Genomic DNA, 20417 nt, shown 5'->3' on the forward strand with positions numbered 1-20417 from the left:
CTAAGTTCATTCCGGGGTACAGACCCATAACAGGTTGAGAATATTGAGGACCATAATCGGGTTGAGGGTAGGGTTGATAATTCAGAGGTACATTTCCAGTTCCTTGAACATATGATTGACCGGAAGGTGGTTGGAAACCTTGGTTCGAGTATTGACCTTGAGGTTGATAACCCTGAGGCACGTACTGATACTGGGGTTGACCTTGAGGTACATATTGATACTGGGGTTCACCCTGAGGTGCATATTGAGTCTGGGGTTGACCTTGAGGAACGTACTGTCCCGTAGGTATGTACTGTCCTTGAGGTTGCCCCCCAGGTGCAAATTGGGTACCTTGAGGTTGCCCCCCAGGCGATAATTGAGGATTTTGAGGCTGCCCCCTAGGCGGTAACTGGCCCCCTTGAGGTTGAGGATTAGGAATAGTACCTGACATCATGAGAATATCTTCTACACTCAATGGCTTAGTACCATTATTTCCAGTTAATAACCCTTGTTCAATGGTTTGAGGAGATGCTCCCGAAAAAGTACCAGTGAGTGACTGATACCCAGAGGGAACAAAAGGACCGCCGTACAAAAGGGATTCTGGAGATTGAGAAAACATGGATGACTGTCTTGACATATTTAACGGAGGATAGTAACCCCTAGGTGTTGGCTGATAAGGAATACGAGGTGGTGAAAAACTTAGTCCCGGGTTTTCCAAAAAATTGGTCAATTAAAGATACCAAGCACTGCTCCTAGGTGGACTGTAAAATATTGATTCACGCTCCCTAAGTTCTATAACAGGTTTATTTTCAGGGATAGGGATACCTTCTTCTTATGGAGTAGCAAGTTCTTCAATAGCTATAAGTCCAGAAGGAAGATTTTGGGTAATTATTCTTTCTACCCTGGGTGAACCAGGATTACTAGAAGTTGGAGAGGTAAATCCCAATGTTGGAGTAGCAGCAAATTCAGTTTCAGGTTGAGATATTTCAAGTTCCTCACCTAAATTACTAGTAGATGAAAAGCTACTAGTAACCTCGGAAACAGACACAGACTATGGATTATAATCTGCTACTAGAGCTTGAAAATCAGGATGTACCACCAAAGAAGACTCTCCTTCTTCAGGTGACCCAACTCTACTATCGAGTTACGAGGGCTCTTAACTGTTCAGGCTGGCTCGATGAAAACTTAGGAGGTTGGCCCCGAAGTCTACAGGACTTCCTCGGTAATTCAACCATGATTAAATATTTTAACTACTTCACACGAAAACAAAGTAAAATCTCAATGAAAACCACCTAAAGCTTCTAAAGAACCAAACAAATTTGAATCACATGCCTTAGGAATCTAGGAGATCAAACCACACACAAACAATAACTTTCCGTACTGAAAACACTAGTTGGTGACGAAATCCAACGTCGCAGAGTTCAATACAGAAATGGCGGTTGGAACAGTTACCCCGAAAACCTGCTTAATGAATAGACTGCACAAGTTCCTCCACTAAACCGTCTCGAGTGAAGAGAACCCCCCAGAAAATCCAAGTGAGTCTAGCCGACATCTACTCCAGGTACAGTGGGATCTTCCCTCCACCGTTACCTTAGGAAGAATCATATAGAATATGGTCACTATGGTTACCAATGGAAACAAATATACCTAGGGGAATAGTCTACGCTCCGATACGCACGCAAGAGCAGAGTAACAAGCTCAATCCCCTTGAAGGCTCCTTGACATAATCCAAGGTTTACCAATAAGTGACCCCAGGCTCCTCGATAATGGTTAATCTGAGGTTTACTATTTTTAATATGTGAATATCTGGCGTCGTTCCCAATGAGGAAGGATTGATTCCCACACTGGTTCGGACACGATCTCATGCTTCTCCTTTAAGAGGAGATTTCCCAGAGCATAGATGTAACAATTGGATTTTTCTCCTACTGCAAGATATAGCTACTTGTTTTTTTTACTGTCTTGGAGAGTTAATTACTCCCTTCTCCAAGACACTAGCCTAAGCTATGTTGGTGTAATAGACCCTTAGAAATAAAAAGTTTACTAGATATATTTTACTTTAAGCGTTATTTTTATTGGTTTTTGTTTAATTCAAGAGGTGCGGAGATGAAACTTGTGGTGTGAAGACTCGACTCGAAATCATTAAAAAATGCACTTAAGATGATTAAGCAATCTTTTCCCTTCAATGAACTTCTAGGTAGGAAAGAGTTTGAGAATGCAAATGCTTGTAAACACAAATATTTCTTAACAAACAAATTAAAAGAAGAGCTTTTTGTCTTTTCCAATGCACTCAAAACGAGACAACTAGTTATTTTCACAAAAATTTCCCTTTCTTTCAAACACTCAAACACTACAAAAATGAACTTTTTCCAAAAGAGATTTTTATTTTTTATAAAACACTCAAAACTATGGAAATAACTAATCTTGAGATCTATAAACTATAAAAAGCTATTTGAAGTAAAAGCTTACAAGATGTCTTTTTCAAGGATGTTTTACTTAGCTATAAGCAAACTAAGGACTAATTTGTCCAGAATTAAAAATCAGTAAAAAAACAACCAATTTTTGTTTTCTTTTATAAAAATGAAATCCAAACTTTTAACACAAGTCTTTTCGAAGTTTTGCAAAGAGAAAACACAAGATGGATTCCTCAACAAAGGTAGATTTTGTAAATGGTCAGACTCATAACAAGGCCAGTAAAAACGAAGGCGATCTGAGGTTTCTACAACTTCTAAGCTTTGAGCTACTACAAGACCAAAATGAAAACCAAGCCCGGCAACCAAAACTTCTAGGAGTTTCACCTAAAACCCTAACACCAATTGAATTAACCTAAGAAAAGCTCCTGACAAGTCACATGCAGGTCTGGGTAGGGGATAATAACATCTAAACAAAAACTAAACTGACTAAAAGAGAAAATCTTAGGTTTTCCAAAATTTTGACAGGGTCCGTAGGCCCACAGTTCACACAGGTGTGGTACCGCTCCGTGTGAAAAGAAAAAGTGCGGATAGGTCCGCACTGTGTTGCAAGCCGAGGGTGCAGTCCTCTCCCAAAGTTATGAAAAACAAAAAATAATCCTAGATCTACTAAATCTACCCAATTCCACACACAACAAGCCAAAAACAGAAACAAAAACACAGTTTCTCAAGTCAAAGTAAAGCAAATCAAGAAATCAAGTCCCCAGTGGAGTCGCCATTTTGTCACACGGAATGAGTCGATCTTGCGGACAAGATTGACCTCCCTAGTATCTAACGATATCTAGTGACAAGCAAGCCAATCAAAAACTATCTTTCTCTAAATATGCAATTTATAAACAAAGGCAAACAAGTGTTTTAGGCCTACCTTGGGTCCAATGCAAGTTTGTGGAAGCCTCGCTCCTTTGATCCAAATGAGCTCCCTTGTAGCGAATCTGCAAACAAAAACAAGCACAAAAATTAAATAGCACCTGAAAAGCCAATATCATAAAGCATGCTTATCATGATGATCAAGGAATTCATGAAACAAATGACTAAGACAATTTGTTGAGAAAAATGAATCTGATTGTATTAATTCAAATAAAATAAGAGCTTTACAACCTGTGCCTTGATGTTGTACAAGCTCCTCCCAGGGTCAAACAAGAAGTCTCCTCTACTTTGACAACTTTCACTCTCTTCCCAATGAAGCCAAAAGGTATGTGATCTCTCCTCTCAAGCTTAACTAGGAAGTCTCAATTCCACCAGCATTTACTCTAAAAAATGCTCAGCTTCTAACCTCTCTAGCAACCAGCCCAATGCCTTAATTTATAGTGCAATGGAGGGAAGTTACTAGGTCCTCCTTCAAAGGGATAAAGCCCTCCTTCAAAGGGATAGCTCCTCTCATCAAGGGATTAGCTCCTTCTCTTTTGGGATGCATGAACCACCTAAGAGCGAACAATCCACGTCAAAATTCCTTCTAGAATCATCTAGAATTAACCCAAAGTGAGTTTTTTAGAATAAACTTGCACCTTTTTCACTTTCACAGGGGTCCGCACCCACTCCTTTAGAGACAGAGCGGGCAGGTCTGTAGGTATTGTGAACAGGGGGTGCGGGACCGCAGGCAATAGTGAGAGAAAGTGCGGAACTAGAGCTTTGTTGATTTTTAATGTCTTTCTCTCATATTCAAGGCTTGACATGAAGAGCTGAGGTCTGAGACTTGCTTAGGAGGACAATATAAGTGATGATAGACCCATACTGACTGCAAATAGCCATGGTGACGATATTTTTGTGTAACACTAGGGACCCCTTATGCCCTCTTCTAACCTTCCCAACCTCCTGCAAGCACCTACTCCATTTCCTTTCGCTAGTCAACCTCTGCACAGTAAAAAAAAGTTAAAGCACATGCAAAATAATTCTGACAAATTACTCAAAAATGAAAAAAGGTTTTTTCTTCATATTTCTCTTCAGAAATAGCTTAGTCACATGCATTTTACCTTTCTAGAAGTCAATTGCATCCATTTCTGTAGCTTTCATCCTTTTACTTGCACCAGTAGGGTTATTCGGTATAACTAGGGTTTGCTAGGGTTTGCGTTCCTTTCTAGCTTTCAACTTATTTCTACAAGTAGATTAGCCTCTGGTTGAGTTATTTTTCATCCATCACAGTCAAAATCTTCTTCTGAGAGCTCATAGAAGTTGGCTTAAGCTCCCAGTGGACTTGTGCCAACTGATCAAGTGATAGCCTGCGGCAAGAGCTAGTACTTATGCATATAGCACCGTCGCTTCCAAGTTTGTTACGAACTACCGGGTTGATAAAAGTAAAGAAGGGAGTCCTAGGAGTTGCAACATTATTGCTACAATACTGGAGCCCACCATTATTTTTTAGAATTTTGCTTAAGGTCCTAGCGGACTTGTGCCAGCTAATCAAGTGACAGCCTGTGGCAAGAGCTAGTACTTGTGCATATAGCACCGTCACTTCCAACTTTGTTACAAACTACTGGTTTGATAAAAGTAAAGAAGGTAGTCCCAAGAGTTGCAGCATTATTTTTACAATACTGGAGCCCACCAGTTATGCAACTTGAAACCACCAAAGAAATATGGGACAAGATCTTTCTAAGCTATGAAGGAGACGATCAGGTAAAACGTGCAAAACTACAATCTCTCAGAATTCAATATGAAACTCTCAAAATGCACAATGTTGAAAGTATAGCTAATTACTTCTTACGTATAGATGAGATTTTTAATCGCATGAAAAACTTGGGTGAAGACATAAAAAAATTTACTATAGTTGAAAAGGTTTTAAGATCCTTGTCTTCTAAGTTTGAATCAAAAGTTTCTGCCATAGAAGAAAAGTATAATCTCCATAGTATTACTATGACACAGTTGCATGGAATCCTAATTGTTTTCGAAATGAGAAAAGGGGGTCCATCAGATATGAGAGAAGCCGCATTCAAAGCTTCAGGAAGAGAAGAACTCAATGAATCAGGACATATTTCAGAAGGAAAGGAAGAAGCAAACTTTGTCAAGAACCTTCAACAGGGTTCTGGAAGATTCAGAGGTAAGCTACCTTTCAAATGCTTTGCTTGTGGAAGAGTTGGTCATTATGCGGCCAAATGTCGTCATAAAGATAAAATTGATAAAGTTAATGAATCAGCAAAATGGAATAGAAAACAAAATGTAAATAAGAAGAGATATTATACGCATGAAGATAGCGATGGTTTATCAAGTAGTGATGAAGATGAACATGGTAATGACTATAGACTTCTGATGGCTTTTGAAGATGATGATTTCTTGGATGCTTTAGATGAAGATGGTCTTTATGAAGAAATTTCTAAACTTAAATTTTGTGTAGAAGAAAATAATATGATTATAGATACTCTGACATCACAACTTTCTGAAATGGAAAAACACAACGAAAAGTTAGAATGTGAAATTGTGGGTCTAAGAAAAGATATTGAGAAAACAAAAGCTTTCAATCTCAAATTTTCTAAAGGATCAGAAACTTTTAATGAAATTATCAAATTACAACATTCTCCTCTGATAAAGATAGGTCTCGGATATACTGAAGAAGCATCTCAAGCACAGAAGTCATCAACCTCCAAAAGCTATTTTGATGCAGCAAGGAGAAGTGAACAGTTTGACAATCGTCAACAAAGGCATCAAGCAGATCACCAGGTAAATTGGGTTCAATCTACTTCAAGGATGAACAAAAGCTACAACCAACCTTAGGTAAATCATACTCAATTTTCTTCAAGAATGAATGTCAATGCAAACTACAATCACTAGGTCAGTAGGTTCGATAATCACAGGAATTTCTTTAATGGCCAATGTTTTTCATGTCATAACTTTGGACGCAAAGCTACTCAATGTGTTCCTTACAAGACCATCATGACTAGAGAAGCACGAAATCAAAGGAATCTGACTGGGATCATGAAAAGGACCTACAATCACTTCTCTACTCTTGAAAATGAAATAGAATGCTTTATCTATAACAACTTTGGCCATGAAGATTTTGAATGTAGGAGTAAATTTTGGCAAACATCTTAGATGGAGAAAACTTCATTGGGTCCCAAAACATGGAGAAAGAAAGAACCGAAAACAGAAAGATGTGGTATAACCTTGTATGCAAAAGGACGAGAAAATTAGTGGTACATTGACAGTGGTTGCTCGAAACACATGACAGGTGATAAAGAAAAACTTCAGCCATATAATGCCTTAGAAAAGGAAAAGAAGGTCTCATTTGGAAATGACACTCCTACTGTCATAAAAGGTAAAGGTTCTATTATCTTAAAAGAAAAAGATAAAGAAGGGAATGTTATGTATGTTGATGGTCTAAAGCATAATATATTGAGTGTCAGTCAAATGTGTGATCAAGGAAATGAATTAGTATTTCAATCGAATGGATGTGTTGTTCGTGAGCTTGATACAGGAGAAATAGTGATCAAAGGTATAAGAACTCCAAACAACCTATACATACTCAACCGAGGACAGCAATAGTGCTACCTAAGGAAAAATGATGAACACTGGCTATGGCACATAATATTGGGGCATCTAAGATTCTGTCAAATAAGAAAAGCATGCAAATGCCGGGTTGTTTGTGATATTCCAAATATCAGCATTCCAGAAAATACAATATGCAAATCATGTCAATTTGGTAAGCAAACTAGAGCTCATTTCCCTGAGAAGGAAGGATTAGCTAGTAAGCCTCTTGAACTTGTTCATACTGATTTATGTGGTCCATCAAGGAAAAAGTCACCTTGTGGAGAAGAATACTTTATATTGTTGATTGATGAATTTTCCAAAATGTGTTGGATAGGACTTATAAAGCATAAAGATGAAGCATTTGAAAAGTTAAAAGCCTTCAAAGCGTTGGTTGAAAATGAATCAGATCGCAAAATGAAATGCCTCAGGTTTGATAGAGGAGGGGAATTTACGTCAGTTGAATTCTTCGAGTTTTGTGAAGAACATGGAATAAAAAGGGAATTCTCTACTGCAAGGAGCCCTCAACAAAATGGAGAGGTAGAAAGGATGAACAAAACTATTCAAAAAATGGCTCGTGCCATGCTAGAAGAGTCTAGAACTCCTGCAACCTTCTGGGGTGAAGCTGCATTTGCTGCCATCACTATTCTCAACAAACAAACGTTCGGGTAAACAACACTCAAACTCCACATGAACTTTGGTATGGTAAGACTCCGAATGTAGAATACTTCAAATTTTTTGGAAGCAAATGTTACATCAAAAGGATTGATGAAAAACTTGGCAAGTTTGAACCTAGAGTAGATGAAGGCATTCTCCTTGGTTACTCTTCCCGAAGTAAAGGATATAAGTGTTATAATAAAATACTAGGGAAAATTGTTGAAAGTATTGATGTTGTGGTTGATGAATAGGCCAAAATCCAAAGCAGGGAAAAACCGAAGCTTATGAAGAAGATAAGGATTATCCTTCCACATCAAATCAGACTAATTCTGAAGAGAATACCAATGAAGCACTAGAAGAACAGATAATGGTAGAAGAAAAGACTCCATGCAGGTATGTTAAAAAAAAATCATCTAGAGACTCAAATTTTGGGATAGAAAGAGGTAGGTGTGCAGACAAGAAGAACTATTACAGAAGCTTCAAGCTATCTAGCATTTCTTTCCACCATCGAACCTCAAAATATACATGAAGCATGAAAAGATGAATGTTGAGTCAAGGCCACGAATGAAGAGCTTTAGCAAATTGAAAAGAATAATACCTGGGAGTTAGTTCCTAGACCTCATGATAATAATATCATAGGAACCAAATGGATATTCAAAAACAAGATGAATGAAAATGGAGAAGTTATTAGAAACAAGGCTAGACTTGTTTGCAAAGGATATGCCCAACAAGAAGGTATAGATTTTGAAGAAACCTTTGCACCTGTTGCTAGACTTGAAGCCATAAGAATTTTCCTTGCTCTTTCTAACTTTCAAAACTTCAAAGTGTACCAAATGGATGTAAAATATGCCTTTCTTAATGGAGACTTGGAAGAAGAAGTATATGTTGAGCAACCAGATAGATTCATTCTTGGAAATGATCCAAAACTTGTATACAGACTTAGAAAGACTCTCTATGGTCTAAAACAAGCTCCAAGGGCCTGGTATTACCATCTTGACAAATATCTCCATCAACGAGGTTTCTCAAAAGGATTAGCTGATAACAATCTATATACAAAGATTGACAATGATAAATTGGTAATACTTGTTGTGTACGTTGATGATATCATTTTTGGTAGCAATGAAGAAGTTATGAGTCAAAACTTTGCTTTGGTAATGCGAAAAGAATTTGAAATTTCCTTGCTTGGTGAACTCACATATTTTCTTGGTTTACAAGTTCAACAAAACAAATATGGCATTTTTCTATCACAAACCAAGTATCTTAAGCAGATCTTGAAAAAATATGCCATGGAAGATTCTAAACTAGTATGCACCCCTATGGTAACAGGATGCAGTCTTAGTTCAAATGATGAATCAACAAAAATACGTTAACCAACCTATAGATCCATGATTGGTAGTCTACTTTATCTAATAGTCACCCGACCAGACATATGCATGCAGTGGGAATAGTTGGAAGATTCCAAGCAAATTCAAAGGAATCACACCTTTAGGTAGTCAAAAGGATTTTCAAATATCTTCAAGGAACATAGAACTTTGGTTTGTGGTATCCTAGGGATAGAGATCTTACACTTCATGCATATACAAATGTAGATTGGGTAGGAAGCATGGATGACAGAAAAAGCACTAATGGTGGCGCATTTTATATGTGTTCCAGATTAGTATCTTGGTTCAGCAAGAAACAAAGTTCAATTGCATTATCTACAGCTGAAGCAAAATATGTGGCTGGTGCATCTTGCTGCACACAAATCCTTTGGATGAAGCAAACCTTGAAAGACATTCATATCACATGTACTCCACCCATCTCCATTCTATGTGATAATACAAGTGCAATCAGTATTTCAAAGAATACAGTCATGTATTCCAATACCAAGCACATACCTATCAAATATCATTTTCTCCATGAACAAGTGCTTGAACAAAAAGTCAAATTGGAGTATGTTCCCTCCAAAGAACAAGTTGTTGATATATTCACCAAACCACTACCCAGAGAGACACTTGAATATCTTAGATAGAAGCTGGGAGTAGTTGATGCGTTGTATTTCTGTTGAAACCTCTCTGTTTCAGAGAAAAGTGGTTGTACGCGAGTTTCATGAAGCATATCTGCGTACATAGATCGGTTTCTGTGGATACAGTCACGTATATGATGGTTTGAAGAAAAACAATGGGCCAATCTTAGGATGAAAAGGGTCTGATATGGGTCTTACAGTGATCATCTGGCACATGTTCAGGGGGAGCATATACTTATAATAATGCATTGTTGGCATTATCTTAGAAGATCTTGGTACAAATTCACAATTGTTTTGTTTCAAGTGGAATAGGTTCAAGGGGAGATCATGGTTGCTGGTCTACATGGTGATTGATAGATGTTGCTGATGATAGTTGTTGATGACTATCATGGTCTTGTTTTAGATATTTGGTCTCTATGTCTTGTATATATTTTATTATCAAGGTCATGTAATGACCTATTTTGTTTCCCTACTATGCATAGGTTGGATGATGTAATGTTCTTATTCTGTCATGTATAAACATTTGGTATATCCCCACTTCGTTGGGAGATGGATGTATGTATGAGTCTTTAGTGATAGGAAGGTCATTTATGATGTATAGAGTGTTATGCTCTTAACCTGCAAGACGATACCAGAATACAGAATATGCGAAGAAATATACCCAGAACATAGAATAGTGAGAAACAATAGCAAGTATTTTATTATTCAGAAGGCAATGTTCACTTGCCTCTTCGAGGGGGCCGCCTCCAATAGAGCAGAGCTCGATTACAAAATAAGACACAATGCTCCTCATAGGGAGTCTCTATCCTTTATATATGACTCATACATGCAATACCATGGATCAATACCATGGTTCTTATTAATACCATCTATCTAATACCATGGCCCATTTGCAACTAACTGTCGTCCCGTCATTAATTGCAGGTTAACCACTTACAATTACTAATATGGGCTTTATTGACTCCTTAATTAACTATAACTATGACTCGATCCTACTACATGAATAAGGGGGCTAGGGTGGGACCCTAACATGCCCTCCCCCTTAAGCATAACCTTGTCCTCAAGGCTGAAGCTGCGGAAACTGCTGAAGAATAGTGGTTGGTTCCCAGGTTGCATCTTCCGGAGAGGTGTCTTTCCACTTGATGAGGACTTCCCTGATCATGCGGCCATGCAAGTGCCATTCTCGTGTGTCTAGGACCTGTTCAGGTTGGAGCCAGATTGACCCTTCTTCATCCAATTCAGGTAGACTGGTTTGAATTCTGCAATTGTTCCCAATCACTTTCTTGAGGCATGAGACATGGAAAGCTGGATGGATTTTTGCAGTGGGTGGCAAAGCTAGCTTGTAGGCCACTTCTCCAATGCGCTGAAGTACTTGATATGGTCCGTAGAATTTTGGAGATAGTTTATGACAACTCTTGTCTTTGACTGAAGTTTGCTTATATGGTTGCAACCTCAAAAATACCTGATCCCCTTCTTGAAATTGGTGCTCTGAGCGATGCTGATCTACATGTTGCTTCATGCGGTTTTGAGATTGATGAAGATTCTCTCTAAGATGGGTGAGCATGGTTGTGTGGTTTTGTAGGAGTTGATCCACTGCTTGTACCTTGGAGCACCCCTTGATATAAGAAGTATGGGAAGGAGGGAGTTGACCATAAACTGATTCATAGGGAGTCACTTTGGTAGTGGCATGATAGTTGGTTTTATACCACCATTCAGCTAGAGGAAACCACTGTACCCATAAATGTTGCTTTTCTGAAGTGAAACACCAAAGGTAGGTTTCCAGACATTTGTTGACGGCCTCAGTTTGACCATCCGTTTGTGGATGATAGGAAGTACTGAGTTTTAGTTGGGTGCCTTGTAGTCTGAAGAGTTCCTGCCAAAATTTATTGGTGAAGATCGGGTCACGATCAGACACAATAGAAGTGGGCATGACATGCAATTTGAAGATCTGATCCATGAAAGATTGAGTGACCAAAGTTGGTGTAAACGGGTGGGGTAGGGCGCAGAAATGAGCATACTTGGAAAGTCGGTCCACAACCACCATGATGATTGACTTATTTCCCGACTTTGGAAGACCTGTAACGAAATCCATAGACACCTTCGTCCATATAGATGCCGGGATGGGCAACGGTTGTAATGTGCCTGGTGCTTTGACTGTCTCCCCTTTGTGGCATTGACAGACATCGCATTCCGCTACAAAAGTAAGGATGTCCTTTTTCATGCCTGTCCAAAAAAATGATCTTCTAGTGTGAGCATATGTCTTCTGAAAGCCTGAATGTCTTGCAGTGGGGGATGAGTGCAATTCTGCCAAAATGGGACTTTTGAGGGTGGATGTTGGTGATATTATGACTCTGTCCTTGTAGCAAAGAATCTCATCCTGCCACGAGTAGCCCTTGGTGGAATTTGGATCCGCCTGCAATTGAGTAATGAGTTGGGAGAGCCTGGGATGTGAAAACCATTCCTTGCGAGCCTCTTCAATCCATTCTGGAATGGGAAGGGAAATTGCGAGTAGGGTACTTTCCTCCTCAAATTAGCAAGATAATGCATCTGCTACACTATTTTTGCGCCCTTTCTTGTAAATGATCTCATAATCATATCCTATCATTTTGGCGAGCCATTTATTTTGTTGTGGGGAGGATAGGCGTTGCTCCAAAAAAATTTAAGATTGTGATGGTCTGTGGGGATTTGGAAATGTCGCCCCAATAAGTAAGGTCGCCAGGTATCTACTACATGTAAGATGGCCATCATTTCCTTCTCATAGGTAGATTGTCCCAGATTCCTCCCACTTAGTTGTTGGCTTGTGAAGGCCAAGGGTTGACCTTCCTGTATTAAGACCGCCCCAATACCCGTACCTGAAGCATCACATTCAATGACAAAAGATTTGGTGAAATCAGGTAGTGCTAAGACTGGAGTGGAACACATGGCATTTTTTAGAGCTCTAAATTCCTGTTGTGCATCATCATTCCAGAAGAATGAATTTTTCTTGAGGAGTTGAGTGAGGGGCTTCGCAATGCAACCATAATTTCGGACAAATTTGCGATAATAGCCTATGAGACCCAAAAATCCTCTCAGGCTCTTCAAGGTCTTAGGTTGAGGCCAATCCTGCATTGCCTAGATCTTTTTGGGGTCCACCTTGACACCTTCACGCCCCACAATATGGCCCAAATACTCAACTTCTTCCATGCCAAATGAACATTTGGACATCTTAATAAATAATTTATGCTTGCGAAGCAGTTGCAAGAGCAGTTCTACATGCTGAAGATGTGCGGCCCAAGTGCAACTATAGATGAGGATGTCATCGAAGAAGACAAGGACAAATTTCCTGAGATATGGTTTGAGAAGGTGGTTCATAAGGCTCTGAAAAGTAGATGGGACATTACAAAGACCGAATGGCATGACCAGGAACTCATAATGGCCTTCATGAGTTCTGAAAGCAGTCTTTGGAATGTCAACTTCCTTCATGCGAATTTGGTGGTAGCCTGAGCGAAGATCCAACTTAGTGAAGAATTGAGCCTTATTGAGTTCATCTAGCAAATCATCAACAACCAGGATGGGAAATTTATCTTTGACTATCAACTTATCGAGGGCCCTGAAGTCTGGACACATCCGCCATTCCCCATCTTTCTTGAGCACCATGACCACCAATGATGAATAAGGACTAATGCTGGGACGAATGACACCTACTTCCAAAAGTTCCTTGATTATTTTTTCTATTTCATTTTTTTGGGTGAATGGATATCTGTATGGGCGCACATTGGGTGGTTGGGCCCCTGGAACCAAGGTGATGCTATGATCATGTTCCCCTCGCGAGGGTGGAAGCTCATGAGGCTTGTCAAAGACTGGCATATGGTTATTTAAAATCTGTTGCATCTCAGGATGAATCGAAAGAGAATTGGGTTTGACGGCCTGGATGGCATTAAATTGAGCGATAAATCCATGATGGCCCTTTTCTAGCAATTTTTCCATCCTATGTGAGATGATGATAGAGGGAGCTCCCACCCAGAGTCCACAGAGGGTATGTGTGGAGTTGTTCTGCTTAAAGCTCATATATAACTCCTAAAAATCCATTGTGATTGGCCCAAGAGTGCAAAGCCATTCAACACCGAGGACATTGTCACACCCTCCCATGTGTATGGCAAACATGTGGGTCTTCAACTGATAATCCCCCATTTGAAGTTTGACATTTTCACAGCGGACTTCACATTTCATTGTTCCCGCATCGGCAATTTGGACTTGGAAGTTAGAAACTGCTTGTACAAAACAATGCACTGCTTCCGCGACTTTTTGATGGATGAAATTATGTGTACTTCCACTATCAATCAAGACTACTACTGGGTGATGTTTAATAAAACCTCTAATTTTGAGAGTTTGAGGTGAAGAAATCCCTGCCAAAGCATGCAGTGAAATAGCTGGTTCGTCAGGGACATTGTCCTTCTGGTTGTCCTCTTCTACCTCCTCTGGTTCCTCAAGTGGTGGGGCTTCCTCTGATGAGTTGTAATCAGTGGCATCAATTTGAAAAAATTTATGCTCCTTGCATTTATGACCTCGGGAGTATTTTTCATCACAGTAGTAACATAATCCCTGTTTTCTTCTTTTGGCCATTTCTGCAGGTGACACCTTTTGAACCTTAAGTGTTTGAGTCATGTTGTGAGCCTGTGGGGAGCGACCCTTGGTGGTGAAATTTGGGCGAATGGACTGGGCTGCTAATGCACGTTCCACATTACGAGCTACCTTGCAAGCCTCCGACCATGTGGGAGGGTGTTGTAGTCGGACGTTGGCTTGTATGGCCTCTTTAAGACCGCTGATAAAACATTCTGTGTAGAACACATCTGAGAGATCCCTAGTGCGGAAAGCTAAGGCTTCAAAGGCTGTCACATATTCATCCACTGTGCCAATCTGTCGGAACTTAGTGAGACGACCCAAGAAAGAATATTCCTAGTCAAAGCGCTCTGTAAGAGATTTTTTGAAGGTGGCCCAAGTCATAAAACTTCCATTGCAACATTGATGCCATTCCCACCATTGCCATCTTTCATTGTCCAAGTACATGCTCCCCACCATAAGTTGAGTCTCATTATCTAAGATGTTATTCAGATTGAAATATTGCTCCATTTGTGCTATCCATGCGGCTGGGTGAGTACCATCAAATTTATGCATATCCAGCTTGGGAGGTCGTGGACGGGATTGTTGGTGGGTGCCCCAGAGGTGAAGAGAGCGGCTAGACTCACCTTCACTGTGTCCATTGCCAATATACGCCTCCTCGCGGGCTTCCTCATTGCCTTTAGAGAGTGTGTCAATTAGTCTGTCAAGCTGAGCTTGGATGGCTTGCAAGGATTGTTCAAGTTTGTCGATCTTCTCATTGGCCATAGTTTGAGCTCTAGTTTCTATCATGCACCAATCCTATGTACTTGAAATTTGGGACCGCCCAAATTTTTTTTCACTAACAATTGAATGGTACCACCTTGCTCAGCTCGTCATCCTAATTCTTATGGGTTAGATCACCAATAAGTGGCCCTGGAAAGAGCTTTGATACCACTTTTTACGCTCTTAACCTGCAAAACGATACTGGAATATAGAATATGTGAAGAAATATACCTAGAACATAGAATAGTGAGAAACAATAGCAAGTATTTTATTATTCAGAAAGCAATGTTCACTTGCCTCTTTGAGGGGGCAACCTCCAATAGAGCAGAGCTCAATTGCAAAATAAGACACGATGCTCCTCACAGGGAGTCTCTATCCTTTATATATGACTGATACATGAAATACCATGAATCAATACGATGGTTCTTATTAATACCATCTATATAATACCATGGCCCATTTGCAACTAACTGTGGTCCCATCATTAATTGCGGGTTAACCACTTACAATTATTAATATGGGCTTTATTGACTCCTTACTTAACTATAACTATGACTCGATCCTACTACATGAATAAGGGGGTTAGGGTGGCACCCTAACATAGAGTCATGTTCTTCTTGTAGAACATCTTTTTGGAGACCTTGCCTACAATCAAGGGGAGCATGAATAACACACTTCATCATATCAGAGAATTCAACATGTGCTTAGGGTGAGCATAACCCTTCACCCTTGATGACAAAGGGGGAGAGTGACTTTCGATTGCCATCAAGTCCAAAGGGGGATATTCTTGGCATTATGACACAGATTTGGCACTATGAAATAGATGTTGTCCTTGATGGCAACTCTCACAGATGAAAGATCATAGTTCAGGCTCACAGAATGAAGAAAGAAAGTTGTACGTAGGTTCCCATTGACCAAGCCGCATGTACACGTGGGTTCACAGACCAAAAGGTGCATATGAGAGTACACACGATCTCTCACGAAAGTAAAGGCATGTACATGTTGAAAGCTTGTTTTTGGTCCGTGGTATTTTGACCATGGTATTGTGACCCATGGTATTGGTCAAAGGTATCTTGTCTGAAGTGTTGACCCCAGGTATTTGGACCAAGGTATTGATTCTAAGTGGTTTTGGACCATGGTATTGAGTAAGGCCTAGGACTATGAAAGGAGGAGAAGGTAATTAGGCAAAGGCACTTACGAATTGCATATATAATGAAGAGTAAGATCTAGATTACAGGTTATTGGGTTATGGTGCACAGCTGGATCTAAATCAAGGATGAACCTGAGTGCTTGATGAAGGATAAAATCTATTGATGGGTCAAGATCTTAAGGCTTAAAGAGAAGTATCTTTGTGTGGTTTTGATATTTTATCTTAATAATTGGTGCATGTCGTAATCTGTAAATCTGATGATCTAGGTATAACTGATGTCTGAATAGTTGTAAAGGTTAAATCATATTTTATAGATCTGTATGCAGGTTCATTATAGCAAAGGCACGTATACATGGTGGTTCGGAATTTGACAACAGCATATACACAGGTTCGCCTTGGGAGAAATGCGTATGCACGCAGGTTTGACACAGTGAAGTAGCATACACCTCATAAAATATGTTTTAGCTACTTCTGTTTGCTATTGCAGTGTTCTAGTTTTTTGGCTTGGGTTCTGGTTACTGTTATAGTATTTTGGTTACAGCATTCAGAGAAGTGATTGTTTGATTTAGTTTTGGTTGGTACAAAGGAGATTGGTTGATGCAGATATATTTGATGTTTGATTGATGCTATTGATGGATCCAGTCTGAAAATTAATGAAACGTGGTCCCTGGAATAAAAGAGAAGGTTGTAGCCTTTTGTAGGTCAGCACCTACGTACTAGTACATCAGCTAGTACAAGAGCTAGGGGGTTGCATCTCCCTTCCAGGAGAAGTTGGAGAACGAGAGAAGGTTGTAGCCTTCTGCAGGTAGAAGCCTGGGTACTGCTATAAGTCTGCACCAGTACAAAATATTATAAAAACAAGTTTTTTTATTAAAAGAAAGATAGAGATGATTGCATCAGGTGGTTTTCACCCACATTGGGTTTACGCCTTATATCTTATGTTCATGTGTGTGACTGTTTGTTCTATTTTTACTACTCCTGGTTACTATTTGTATGGTTCTGATGCACAGATTAAAGAGCAACTTATGAAGAATTAACTAAATTATAAGTTTACATGGTATACGCTAGTTTCCTTATATACGACTACTTATACACACAAGTTTGATTAACTGAAGTAGTGTATATCAATTAGAATATGGAAATGAAATATTATTGACTTGCTAATATTGATTCACCACCCCCCCACCTCTCAGTGTTATTTCCAACGTTCTGTTGCACAATGAAAAGGGCTTTACAAAGAAAATCCTATGAAATAAGCTATGGTTTGAAAACTAGTAAAGAACATCTTGCATTTCGCGTCTCGCAAAAACCAAAGGAATGTTAAAGAAAGTAGACACACGAAATGCGATAATGTGATGTGCGATATTGCATCACAATCGCAAAATTATAATTTTCGCAGTTAAAATGCTCACCACCCTAATATATTTCTTTCCCAACTTACGATGCAAAACATTAATGTGTAATAAAGCTAGTGATGAGGAACCATTAGTGGGTGTTTAGTAAAGGGTTAATTGAATTCAACGTGATATGATATCTTCTCACTTGCATTTAATAAAAACTCCTTCCTTGTCACATTTTCAAAGTTATCTGTATCATTCATTATTATGTTAATTTTTACTTGTGTCTATCCGATAGCTTCTACTTTGCTTCATTTTCAGGAACAACATACAACAAGAGTCATTGGGAGCAACGAAAAAGAGGGCAAAGGAAGCCGCATCTGAAAAATAAAAAATGATCCCTCTATTCTTTGACACCACACGCATCAAAGGCGGAGGAACCTCAACATGGGAGGCCATGTATGATTTATTAGAAGAGGAGAAACCAAGAACTTTGGTAACAAAGGCCACAACCGATGGTCATGTTCCCTCCGACGTCTCCTTCTTGGAGACATCATTCTCATTTCTGCACCTCATAGCTAGAAGACCCAAGATAATTCCATATAAAGATATGGTTAAGTGAATAATTGATCAGGTGGACGTCTCGGACAGAGAATTCAAGAATAACACGTAGGAGATTATGGGATCTTTTTCGCCAAACAACCTACAGCTTATGTACAATCTACCAGAGTCACAGAATCTCTACAATAAATAGTTACTCAAGAAATTTGCTAAGGAGAATGAAGACCCAGCAGATGTCATGTGGACCTGGATAGAAAACGAAGGCAAGATCAAAAAGGATAAGGTGGGTATGTATTCTACAACATCTATCTCTCCCCCTCATAGTTTTGCAATAGCCATGCTATGTAGAATGTTCAACAAGCCCGATAATACCAAATTTTCCCCAGAATGGATGCCATTAATAGATGCAACCATAAACACAACAAGAATGAATTGGGCCCAACTTTTTTCTGATAATTTGGTGAAATCTATAATGGAGTAAAGGAGAAAGAGGAGTATCTCTTCAAGGGTTTACCCTCCATTTTTCATGAGTGCCTATGTAATGGATGCAATCTGTTTTCACTCCAAATTTCGTATCATGGGATGGAAGTGGACTGTGCAAGACCTGCTTCCTATCCATATATATCATAAGAGTATGTGGGAGTCTTTGTTTCACCCCAATTTTTACAAAATTTGTCAAGGAGTTATGCTGCCTATCCATAAACAAGTCTACAACAGAAATGCCCCTAGGTTTTTTAGAGAAGCTGAAGTAGATATCCTACCTATAGCCAGATGGTTTGGGGAGGAGACATTTACATATATCAGAGTATTTGGGAGCAATTCTTCACTGCATGTCCTCCCATACTATGTCCACGACATGTTAATGGCTAGGGAGATAGCCTACTAAACAACAAGGGAAGGTGGGTTGAGCAAAGGATTGAAGGAACAGAAAAAGGCCATTTGGCCTACATTTTCATTGAAATGCGGTGCATTTTCACTACACGATTTTGGACATGTAGGTTCTAACCCCATCCAGAAATTACCTGCATACGAATTCTAAAACACAAAAAATAAACAATGCAAGAGCATAACACATAAAACACATATACACAGATATTTTCCCTTGGATCCCAAAACCGAGACTACCAGATTGATTTTTCATTATTTTCCTTTCAATGTTACAATACATATTTATACATGCTTAAGCATCCAATACCATGGATCAAAAACCATGGCGTCCAAAACCATCGACCACAAACCATCGTGTCCAAAACCATAGGTAGGTCCGCCCAACCTAATATAGGGTCCAAAAAAAAAATTCCCCAAGGTGCTACCTTGGACCCCATACAGCAGGGCTGCCCGCCCCCCTCAAACCCCTTATGACACCCCCACTACTCAATTAGCACAACGAAGTGGGGGCTTCGTCCCCCCTCTAACCCCCCAGTTAACTACGTGGGCTAGTCGTGGAAAGAATATAACACAACCCAACATTCTCCCACTTGTTGTTTTCTTTCCATAGGGGGACACAGGAGAGCTTAGTCATTTATCTAGCCCTGCAGCACCCATCATTTCTCTACAACAAGAGAAATTCTTAGAGTTCACAGATTTTGTCAATGCATTTGCAGTATTCTTGTAGGCACTAGCAACACCTTTTTGTCTTTTATCATATCCCTCACAAAGTGATACTAAACATCAATTTTCTTTGTGTTTGAATGATAAGCAGGGTTCTTTTCCAAGAAAATTACACTTTGGTTATCACAGTCTATCCTTATAGCTCCCCATACTAACCTCATACTTGAACACAATCTCTTCAACCAAACTACTTCCTTACTTGCATGAGTGGCTGCCATGTATTCTGCCTCTGTAGCTGATAGTGCCACTACAGATCGTTTCTTACTCATCCAACTAACTGCACCTCCAAATAGGTTAAACACATACCCACTTGTAGATATTCTTTGATCCAAATCTCCACCCCTGTCTGCATCTACAAAGCCACGAATATCCAATAGTCTGTCAAATCGTGGTCTTCCTTGGTAGCACAAACCATAATCACTAGTGCCACACAAATACCTGAAAACCTGCTTCACTGTTGTCCAGTGCGCCTTCCCTGGTTTTGACATAAACCTGCTCAATACTCCCACTGCATGTGCAATGTTTGGTCTAGTAGAGATGATTGCAAACATCAGGCTACCGACTACACTTGCATATGGAACATAGGACATGTCCCCTTCCTCCTCTTGTGTCTTGGGACACTGTTCAGTAGATAATTTTACACCTACAGGAATAGGAACCTTCACTGGTTTACTATCCCACATATTAAACCTTTGGAATATTGTCTCGACATACTTCCTCTAGTTTAACCAGAGCTTCCTCTTTGCTCGATCTCTTTTAATTTCCATGCCCAAAATATAGTTTGCAACACCAAGATCTGTCATGTCGAATTTGGAGGACAATTGGGTCTTCAAATC

The sequence above is a fragment of the Pinus tabuliformis genome, chromosome X, assembly GCF_031772625.1.
Source record: "Pinus tabuliformis cultivar Carrire ecotype Pingquan chromosome X, CPIR1, whole genome shotgun sequence".
Lineage (NCBI taxonomy): Eukaryota > Viridiplantae > Streptophyta > Pinopsida > Pinales > Pinaceae > Pinus > Pinus tabuliformis.